This window comes from Caretta caretta, chromosome 1, assembly GCF_965140235.1.
Source record: "Caretta caretta isolate rCarCar2 chromosome 1, rCarCar1.hap1, whole genome shotgun sequence".
Classification (NCBI taxonomy): Eukaryota; Metazoa; Chordata; order Testudines; family Cheloniidae; genus Caretta; species Caretta caretta.
Window position 1 is genome coordinate 215,915,057 of NC_134206.1, and position 9,314 is coordinate 215,924,370.

Genomic DNA, 9,314 nt, shown 5'->3' on the forward strand with positions numbered 1-9,314 from the left:
AATAAATATTATTCTATTATTGTTTAACAGTGCAATTAAAACTGTGGTTAACTGCTATTAATTTTTTTAATCAAGTTAATTTGTTTTAGTTAATTGCTTGAGTTAACTGTGATTAATTGACAGACTTATTTAAAATATAAACACAGCCTCTGAAGAGAAAAAGTAAAGTGCATGCATTTCTCCCATGCATTTATAAGAGGATAAGTGATTGCCCAGGATAAAAGTCTCATGGTTTCCAAGTTCCATTGTGTGATGATATGTCAGCTTTCATCAGAAGTTCTGGCTGCTCACAAATATAGCGCTTTTTATCTTTGCAGTCATCAGAGAAGAGCTCTCCACCTCTGACAACCCCACAGTTCCCATCCACGTATCCTTTCTTTACTGGAAACCTAAAATGGGGGAAGGGGGTAGGGGAGTTATTTCAGCAATTCTTATTATAGATACATGACAATTTTAGTTTTTTCTAAGGTGCCAAATCACTCTGGAATGTGAGTGCCATGGTATATGGCTTTGCCAAATAGTTTTATTAATAACAGAGCAATTGTGGAGAAGCAGAGGGAACATTATTAAAAGATTAATTAGTAAATTTGGTTGTGACTATAAGGGAATAACTACATTGGCTAAGCAGGGAGTAGTGCCCCAGATACTGTGTAAACTTTTTGTATAACTCTAGAACTGCACCTCTGCCATGACACACAACCTCCTGTCTCCATTTTTCAGTCCTGAGTCCCACTCCACTCTCAGCTCTGTCCTGATCTTCAGCATCCTCTGCTATTTCATTTCTGATGCTGCATCATCTATAGATTTCAATGAGAATATCTCAGTTTTGACTTGCAACCATCCTCAGCTGTCTTGGGCCACTCCCAGAATTCTGAAAATACAGTTCGGTGATGATGTCCTGGTATTGCATCCTGGGTTTTTCTCCCACACTATTCTGTCAATTATCTTTGGCCATGACCTTCATGTACACACATACCATGATGTTAAGAGTGGTATAAATCCTTAAATAGCTAGCTAGATATATAAAAGACCGGCATCACCCCTTACTATTCTAATCAGCCAGCCATACCAAATTTTACATTGATTTTGAGATGCCAACTAATGTAGAATAAGACAAGACATTATCTAACTCACATTTACTTCTTGAAAATCAAAATTAAAATTCAATACAGTGACTCCTCGCTTAACATTGCAGTTATGTTCCTGGAAAAAAAACGATGTTAAGCAAATCCAATTTCCCCATAGAATTAATTTAAATGGGGGGGGGGGCTAGGTTCCAGGGAAATTTTTTTCACCAGACAAAAGACTATTAGATAGATACACATATACACAGTATAAGTTTTAAACAAACATTTTAATACTGTACAGCAATGATGATTGTGAAGCTTGGTTGAGGTGGCGAAATCAGAGGGTGGAAGAGGGTGGGATATTTCCCAGGGAATGCCTTACTGCTAAATGATGAACTAGCACTTGCTGAGTCCTCAAGGGTTAGCATATTGCTATTAATATAGCTTTTCACTCTACAAGGCAACAGGAATGGAGGGAGGTGAGACAGCATGGTAGAGAGAGATAGAGACACACACCATGTGTGTGAGATAGAGATGCACATTGTCCCTTTAAGTATGCTGATGCCGCTCTAAGTACATTTCCTTTTTAAATAGATTAGCAAGTTGAGACAGCAGCTGCTGCAATCAAGCTCCCTCCGTCCTGAGCCCTGTCCTGTCCCCTGCCCATGCTCTTTGGAGATAAGGTACAGAAGCAGGGGAAGGGCAAGAGAGGGGGAAAGGGGACACACTAACATTAGCACCCTAGCCCCTGCCCCTTTGCACAGCAAGCAGGAGGCTCCCTGGAGCAACTCCAAGGCAGAGGGCAGGAGCAGGGCAGTGGGGGGAGGGACAGCTGAACTGCTGGCAATTGATAGCCTGCTGGGCGGCTGCTGCACAGGGAACTTAGGGGAGCAGGAAGCTGATAGTGGGGCTGCCGGCCCACCCTGGTTCCAAGCCCCCACCAGCTAGCTCCAAAGGGCTGCTCTTTCTGCAAGCCGTGGACAAAGCAGGCAGCTGCCAAAAAACATTATAAGGGAGCATTGTGCAACTTCAAAGGAGCATGTTCTCTAATTGATCAGCAATGTAACAACGAAAAAACATTATTCGGGACGACTTTAAGTTAGGAGTTACTGTAGTTTCAATAGCAGATGAAGCCTGAGGAATCAAAGATCCAGTTTTCATGTAAATGGCCAATTGTAAAAATGAATGAAGGGAAGGGAAATCTAGATTACGTTCATAAATGAGACAGCAATGCAATTTTATCTATATAAGCTGGGGGGAGAGGTAGAGACGCTGGAGAGTAGGGATAGGGTCCAGAGTGACCTAGACAAATTGGAGGATTGGGCCAAAAGGAATCTGATGAGTTCAACAAGGACAAGTGCAGAGTCCTGCACTGAGGACGGAAGAATCCCATGCACAGCTACAGGCTGGGAACCTACTGGCTAAGCAGCAGTTCTGCAGAAAGAGACCTAGGGATTATAGTGGACAAGAAGCTGGATATGAGTCAGCAGTGTGCCCTTGTTGCCAAGACGGCTAACAGCATATTGGGCTGCATTAGTAGGAGCACTGCCAGCCAATCGAGGGAAGTGATTATTCCCCTCTATTCGGCACTGGTGAGGCCACATCTGGAGTACTGCACCCAGTTTTGGGCCCCGCACTACAAGAAGGATGTGGACAAATTGGAGAGAGTCCAGAGGAGGGCAACGAAAATGATCAGGGGGTGGGGTACATGACTTATGAGGAGAGGCTGAGGGAACTGGGCTTGTTTAGTCTGCAGAAGAGAAGAGTGAGGGGGGATTTGATAGCAGCCTTCAACTACCTGAAGGGGGGTTCCAATGAGGATGGAGCTCGGCTGTTCTCAAGGAGGTGGTAGAATCTCCTTCCTTAGAGGTTTTTAAGGCCCAGCTTGACAAAGCCCTGGCTGGGATAATTTAGTTGGTGTTGGTCCTGCTTTGAGCAGGGGGTTGGACTAGATGACCATCTGAGGTCTCTTCCAACCCTAATCTTCTATGATTCTATGATATACTGAACAGTATTTTTCATTCATTAGTGCCACCAGACACTGGTTGGAAAAGGGGGTAATTTGGTTCGTATCAGAGCTCTGGCTCACATTATTTCAAATATTTCTGAGCTCACGATTTGGGATCTCCTTTGTCTTTTGGCTTCATAGAAATGCTGCAAAATAATCCTCATAGAAATGAGAAGTTTGTAGAAGTGTCTGTGACTCACCAATCAGTGGAGAGAGCTGTGCCATTTCCCCACATCCAGGGTCTGTAGGTCTTGTCACGTGATAATCCTATCCAGCGAAAAGCTGCCAGTGGGTTTACGAAATCCTGAACAAGAACAAAACCAATTCATACAATTGCATTCATTTCCCTGCTTCTTTCATGGATATAGATACCAGGTATAGTAATCTGATTAACACATCCTGATATGCTCAGGTAACCTCAGGTTGGAGCAACTCTATTGGCCAAACTGATCAAGTTCTTCATTTTCTCCAAAAACATAAGTTTCAGTCTTGTAGAAACTGTGTTAATATTCTCTCTTCCTGTCCCAACCATATTTTAACACCTTTGTCTCCATCAAAACCCTCAGGAGACTGAAGAAGTTTCCATTGGAAACTGCCAGTCCTGCTCCATTTATGCACTGCCTCATCCCAGAGGATAAGTACACCCCCTGAGCAATTCCCTGTGCTTGCTGGCCCCATGCAGTGAAAGGCTGGACAGGGGATTCCAACCTTGATCTCTTCCAGAGAAGTACACAGCACTAATTCCTAGGACACTAACCCTGGTGCTATTGCTTTTCCTTAAACTCTGTCAGTTCTTTCAACTACTTCATTTCTTCAGTGTTGATTAATCTCTATTCACTCTTATCTGGAGGACATTATCTGAGACAGAGAAAAATGCTCAGTGCAACGTGCAGTTCCATTTTATACTACAGTAATAGCTGTACCTTGAATATGAATATGAAAAGTACTGGTGACATTGGGTTACTGCCTTGCCGGAGATGTATTTGATTTTAATTTAGAATTTAGTGATGATTCCAATACTTGCAGGAGTGGAGAAAACTCAAGATAATTAGCCGTCAAGAAAAAATATATAATAAATCAAAATACCAAATGAAGCCAAATCTCATTCTCTCCAATCTTGTTTTCACTGACAAATCTTCTATTGGCAGATTTGAATATGCAGATCTCCGAAAAAGGAAGATACTCTACCAGCTCTTCTTTGTCTTCTATCAGAAGGAGTCTGGAGCCATGAGAAGAGCAGGCCTTTCGACTCTCCAGCCAAGGTTTGTATCCAGTAGAAAAGCAGTAACATTTCTTTCCATGTTGAAACCAATGTTCTGGGCAAAGAGACTTCCATCCTTAAAAAGAAAATACAATTTAGGGTCCTATCACTGTTACTCTTGTACAGACATGTGAGTGTCAGGGAGTGTAAGATGGCTTAACTAATGTGCTGAGAAGCCAGTGCAAGGTGTAAGGTAAAGTGGGAGGTTGAGGGGCTTATTTTACAGTTTCTTATTCTCTCCAGCTGACTGCTTTTCTTGCTGTACTTCTCTCTATGGCCTTTCAGCATGTCACTTAGATCAGTTTAACTTCCCTGACCTTCCCTATGGCTCACCTCTGAATTTTGCCTAGTGAGGATATGGGGAGATTCTTTAGTAAATAGGGATAAAAAGACCAGTGTTCTGATTCACCCCAAATGTCATGATCTGTGTATTATTGATCAGTGCTGCTACAGGTGTTGGGGATTCAAGTTGAAACTATTTCAGTCAACTGGTAATGCACAGATAAAAAACACTTGTATTTTGAAGGAAATTGATCTATATCATTCCTATTCAAAACCTATGGTAGGTTTGCATTCTCACCTTGGATAATTTCCATTTCTTTTGTGAGGTTTTCCAGCTGTTCACATGGTGGATCAGAGACCTGAAAAACTGAAAGCCAAAATAGCATAACAAAATGACGGACCGCTTAAAACTAAATTTAATCATAGTGTTACAGATCAATGCACTGTGCCTTTCAGGGATACAAAGGGCCCAATTGTGCCATCAGTTACTGTATATCTAATATATATCTAACATATCTAATCTATATCTATATATCTATATCTATATCTACTATATCAAATATATATATAATATACTGTATATATATAATATATATTTATGATAGTAAGTAAATATTAACTTAAAAATAAACATCTTGAAATTAAAAATAAAAATTGTGTGTGGCTAAAAATCCTGACTCTATGAAGATGCTGAGAAAAATACAATTGGAAATATCCTGGTTTCTAACCTTTTAGTCACAATAGTGATTGTTTGAAATTACTACAAAGCACAAACATGTCATTTTCCAAGTTAGGCACCCAAGGAGAAAATTAGAAATTTAAGAAGAAAATGGTAACTGGAATCTTTGCAAATGCAAGGAAGCCAAGGAATAACTGCATTAGGCAGAGAAAATTCCAGAAGTTTCAAGCCCTGAAGCTTCCTAGGAAGTATTTTATTGTGGGCTATAGGTTGCTTCATGTGGCAGATGCTGGAGGTTCAGACCCCAGATTCCACCAGAATGTCTGTGCTTTGCGTTGAGGGCCAGGGACCTGTATGGATCTTTGGTTCCTGGGCAAGACAGCTACATTGTTGTTGTGATGTCAGGGACTCTCTTGCTGCAGCTGTCCCTAGAAAATCCTGCAGGGTGAAGAAGAACGTGTAGGAGCCCAGCTGGTTCCCCTGTCCTGTTCCCTAAATCCATAATTAGATAAATAAAGAAGTGATTTTCAGAAGTGCAGCACACACAATGCAATTCACACGCCATTGATTAAAGACTATGTCAGCTCAGAATTATTTGGCGTTTTAGTGCCTTCTTTGATCATACTTTACCTTTGACACTAAAGAAACCCACTGCTATCAGCAAAGCCAGGAAGAAGATCCCAAGAATCATTATAATGAGCCTCCATACAGAAGATGGAGCAGAAGAACCTGTGTAGAGAGAGAAAAGGGAGAAATCTTTATGTGGAGTTTTGCTTTTAATGTTCTCATACAGTTCAAGGAAGGTGTGTCTTAGACTATAGACAGTTAAACAGTAGTATGTGCAGAGTCAGCAGCATGTCGCTCACAGTACCTTAGCCCTGGGGGTTCGTAGTCCTTTGTCTCCTCTGCTGCTCAGAAGCATTCTGGCATTTCAGTTCTGTGAAGGTCACCACCTCCTCGTTTATTTCTAGTGGATTATAGCATAGAAATAGCAAATTCCATTCATTGCACTGACAAAGTGGACAGCTCTGATTACAATCTATAGAGGTATAAAACTGTCATTGCAGTATGTGAGGCAGAACTTTTGTATGAAAAGGTTTTGTCCTACAGTACAATGGCCTTCAGGAACCTATCAGTGAACTGGGATCAACAAATATCTGTGAATTCAGCAGATGCAGCTAATCACTTTTTTCTGATATCTGACTCCTATTTAGAGTCTTACCCAAAAATGTTGCTAACTTCCACTTAAAAGTTGTTCAAGTGATTAATATAACCCTTTGCATATACTATATAACCAGAAAAGTACAGTTAGAAAGGTAAGCATTAAAAGTTAGGGAAATCACCAATTAAGATAATGTAACTACTCACATACCCCTACGACTCATGCATTTGGCTTATCAAAATCTTGAAATGTAAAATTTCATTGTATATACTTCAAAAGAGTAGGAGAGCAAAAGCTGGGAGACCAAGGGAGTTAACCAGCTGAGTTTGCCAGTGGAGACAGATAGGTTTGTGTGTGTTTCTGTTTGTTTGTTTTTTTCCATTCTGTTTCCTTAAACTTGCAGGTACTGTATAAGGAAGAACCCATCAGGGCATGTTTCCATAACCACTACTATCTCTTTGTCTGTCTACGCTGGTGGGGTCCCCGACCAAAAAGGCACCCTGACCCGAGAGATTTCCATGCAGGTTGTGGTCTTGACTTGCTGGGAATGTGTCCAGAATTTCCCTGCCAATGCAACCAAGCAGGGGGAACAAGCAGGTGTAAGAAGTGTCTTCTGGAGGAGTCCCTTGGGAAGCAGGTAAGAGAGCTGTAAGTGGCTTGTCTGCCTAGCATCTGGGAGCATGAGAACTTCATCGACTGGACACACATGGAGACATCTGAGATGGAGGACACTGTGACTCTCTTCCTACTACAGATGCTAGCCAGCTACAGATGACTGCAGCAGCTGCAGAGGAAATGGGAGAAAGGGAAGCTCTGCAAGGAGCTGACAGACTAGTTGGCCACCTCAGTCAGTAGACAGTGCTCCCCCCCGCTGGTTCCATGTTAATCAATGTCAAGAACTGGTGTGCTATACTGACAACAGGAAGTGAGGAGCAGATCCCAGTGGCTGAGGAGGAGGAGCCATTTGCCCCAAGGCTGGAAGGCTCACTGCCACCACACATGGGAGGAGAACACATAGAGTGCTGGTGGTCGGGGACTCTCTTCTGAGGAGAATGAAGGCATCCATCTGCTGACCTGACATGATGTACTGGGGGGCCTGCCTGGTGCCTCTGTCTGAAACATTATGGAAAGTTTGACAATGCTCATCTGTCCCTCTTGAGTGCTACCCTATGCTACTCATCCATGTGGGCACTAATGGTACTGCCAGGTCTGAGCCAGAGCAGATCAACATGACTACAGGGCTCTGAGAGCTAGGGTGAAGGAGTCAGGGGTGAAGGTGGTGTTCTCATCCATCCTCCCTGTCCATCCTCCCTGTTGAGAGTAAGGGCCCTAGCAGGGACACAAGCATCCTGGAGAGGAAAGCATGGCAAGGCAAATGGTGTCGATGGTAGGGCTTTGGCTTCTTTTAACCAGGGGATGTGGTGCTGGAAAGAAGATCTGCTGGACAGAAATGGGGTCCTCCTGACCAAGAATGGGAAGAGCATAGTTGCGCATGCAGTCAGGTGACAAAATCCCAAAGGTAAGCATAAAAAGGTGACCTTAGCAGAAGGTTAGATGTTGGTGGGGGGGACATGGGAAATTTCATTAGGGCAAAGAAGCAACAAAGAAGAAATCAGTGGGGCAATCGGATCAACATTTTAGATATCTGTAAACAAATGTAAGGAATAGGGGGAATAAACAAGAAGAACTGGAAGCATTGGTACATAAGCTAAATTGTGATTTAATTGGCATCACAGAGACTTGACGGGATAAGTCTCATGACTGGAATATTAATATTGAGGGTTATAGCTTGTTCAGAAAGGACAGGTAGGAAAAAAGGGAGGAGGGGTTGCATTATACATAAAGGATATATACAATTGTTTGGAGGTCCCTAAGATGGTGGGAGGCAGACCAGTTGAGAGTCTCTGGGTAAAGATAAAAGGGTTAAAAATAGGGGTGATATCATGGTGGTGTTAGGCAAAAAGATTTTTTCCCCAAGAATCAGGCAAACACATACAATACTGAAGGGGGTTTATTTACGGTACCGGGAAGACTGACAAGCAGCTTTAACGATATGGTGCTATAGTGGCCAATTATATAATTTTTTTATTAATTTATTTGCATTTATTTGTACATATAGAGACAGGCATTGTTACAAGTCAAGAGAGAAGCCTAAACAAAGACAAAACTAAGAACAGTACGTACATATAGAGGTCATCCTATTGCATTAAGCATTTATGGCTACCTTGCGGGGGGAAGAGGCAGGGTGGGGGTGTATGGATGAGTGCTTACAGATGTCTGGTGGGCTGTGAAGGGTGGGTCAGCATTGTTCTAAGAGCTGAGTTACTGGGCAGGCATTGACCATATAAGCTCATCAATTATTTACAGTTGTTCGTGTCCTTCCTACTGAATGCTTATTGAAACATTCCTGCTTGTTTTAGCTGTTAGCTAAATTTTAACTCTTTCCTGACAGTGGGGATCTACTATAGACCACCAAATTAGGATGAGGCAGTTCTAAAACAAATAACAGAAATAATCAAAACACAGGACCTGGTAATAAAGGGGGGACTTTAACAACCCATCACCTGTTGGGAAAGTAATACATCAAAACACAAAACCTCCAGTAAGTTCTTAGAATGTATAAGGGACAACTTTTTGTTCCAGAAAGTGGAGGAAGTAACCGGGGACAGCCATTTAGACTTGATTCTGACCAACAGGGAGGTATTGGTAGCGAAGGTGAAAGGCAATTTGGGTGACATTGACCATCAAATGACAAATTTTTATGATTCTAAGGAATGAAAGGAGTGAGAGCAGCAGAATAAGGATAATGGACTTCAAAAAAGCAGACTAACAAACTCAGAGAACTGACAGCTGAG

General features: G+C 42.1%; 1 long non-coding RNA gene across 2 annotated transcripts; it reads left to right on the plus strand.

The window, feature by feature from the left end:
* Positions 1-1,675: 1,675 nt before the first annotated feature.
* LOC142070634 (uncharacterized) lies at positions 1,676-8,643 on the plus strand. Of its 2 annotated transcripts, XR_012666566.1 has the most exons (4): positions 1,676-1,750; positions 4,224-4,337; positions 6,863-7,978; positions 8,579-8,643. It is a non-coding gene; the product is annotated as an uncharacterized LOC142070634 (long non-coding RNA). The 2 variants fall into 2 exon arrangements; XR_012666565.1 differs by having other exon boundaries at positions 6,863-8,630.
* Positions 8,644-9,314: the final 671 nt, after the last annotated feature.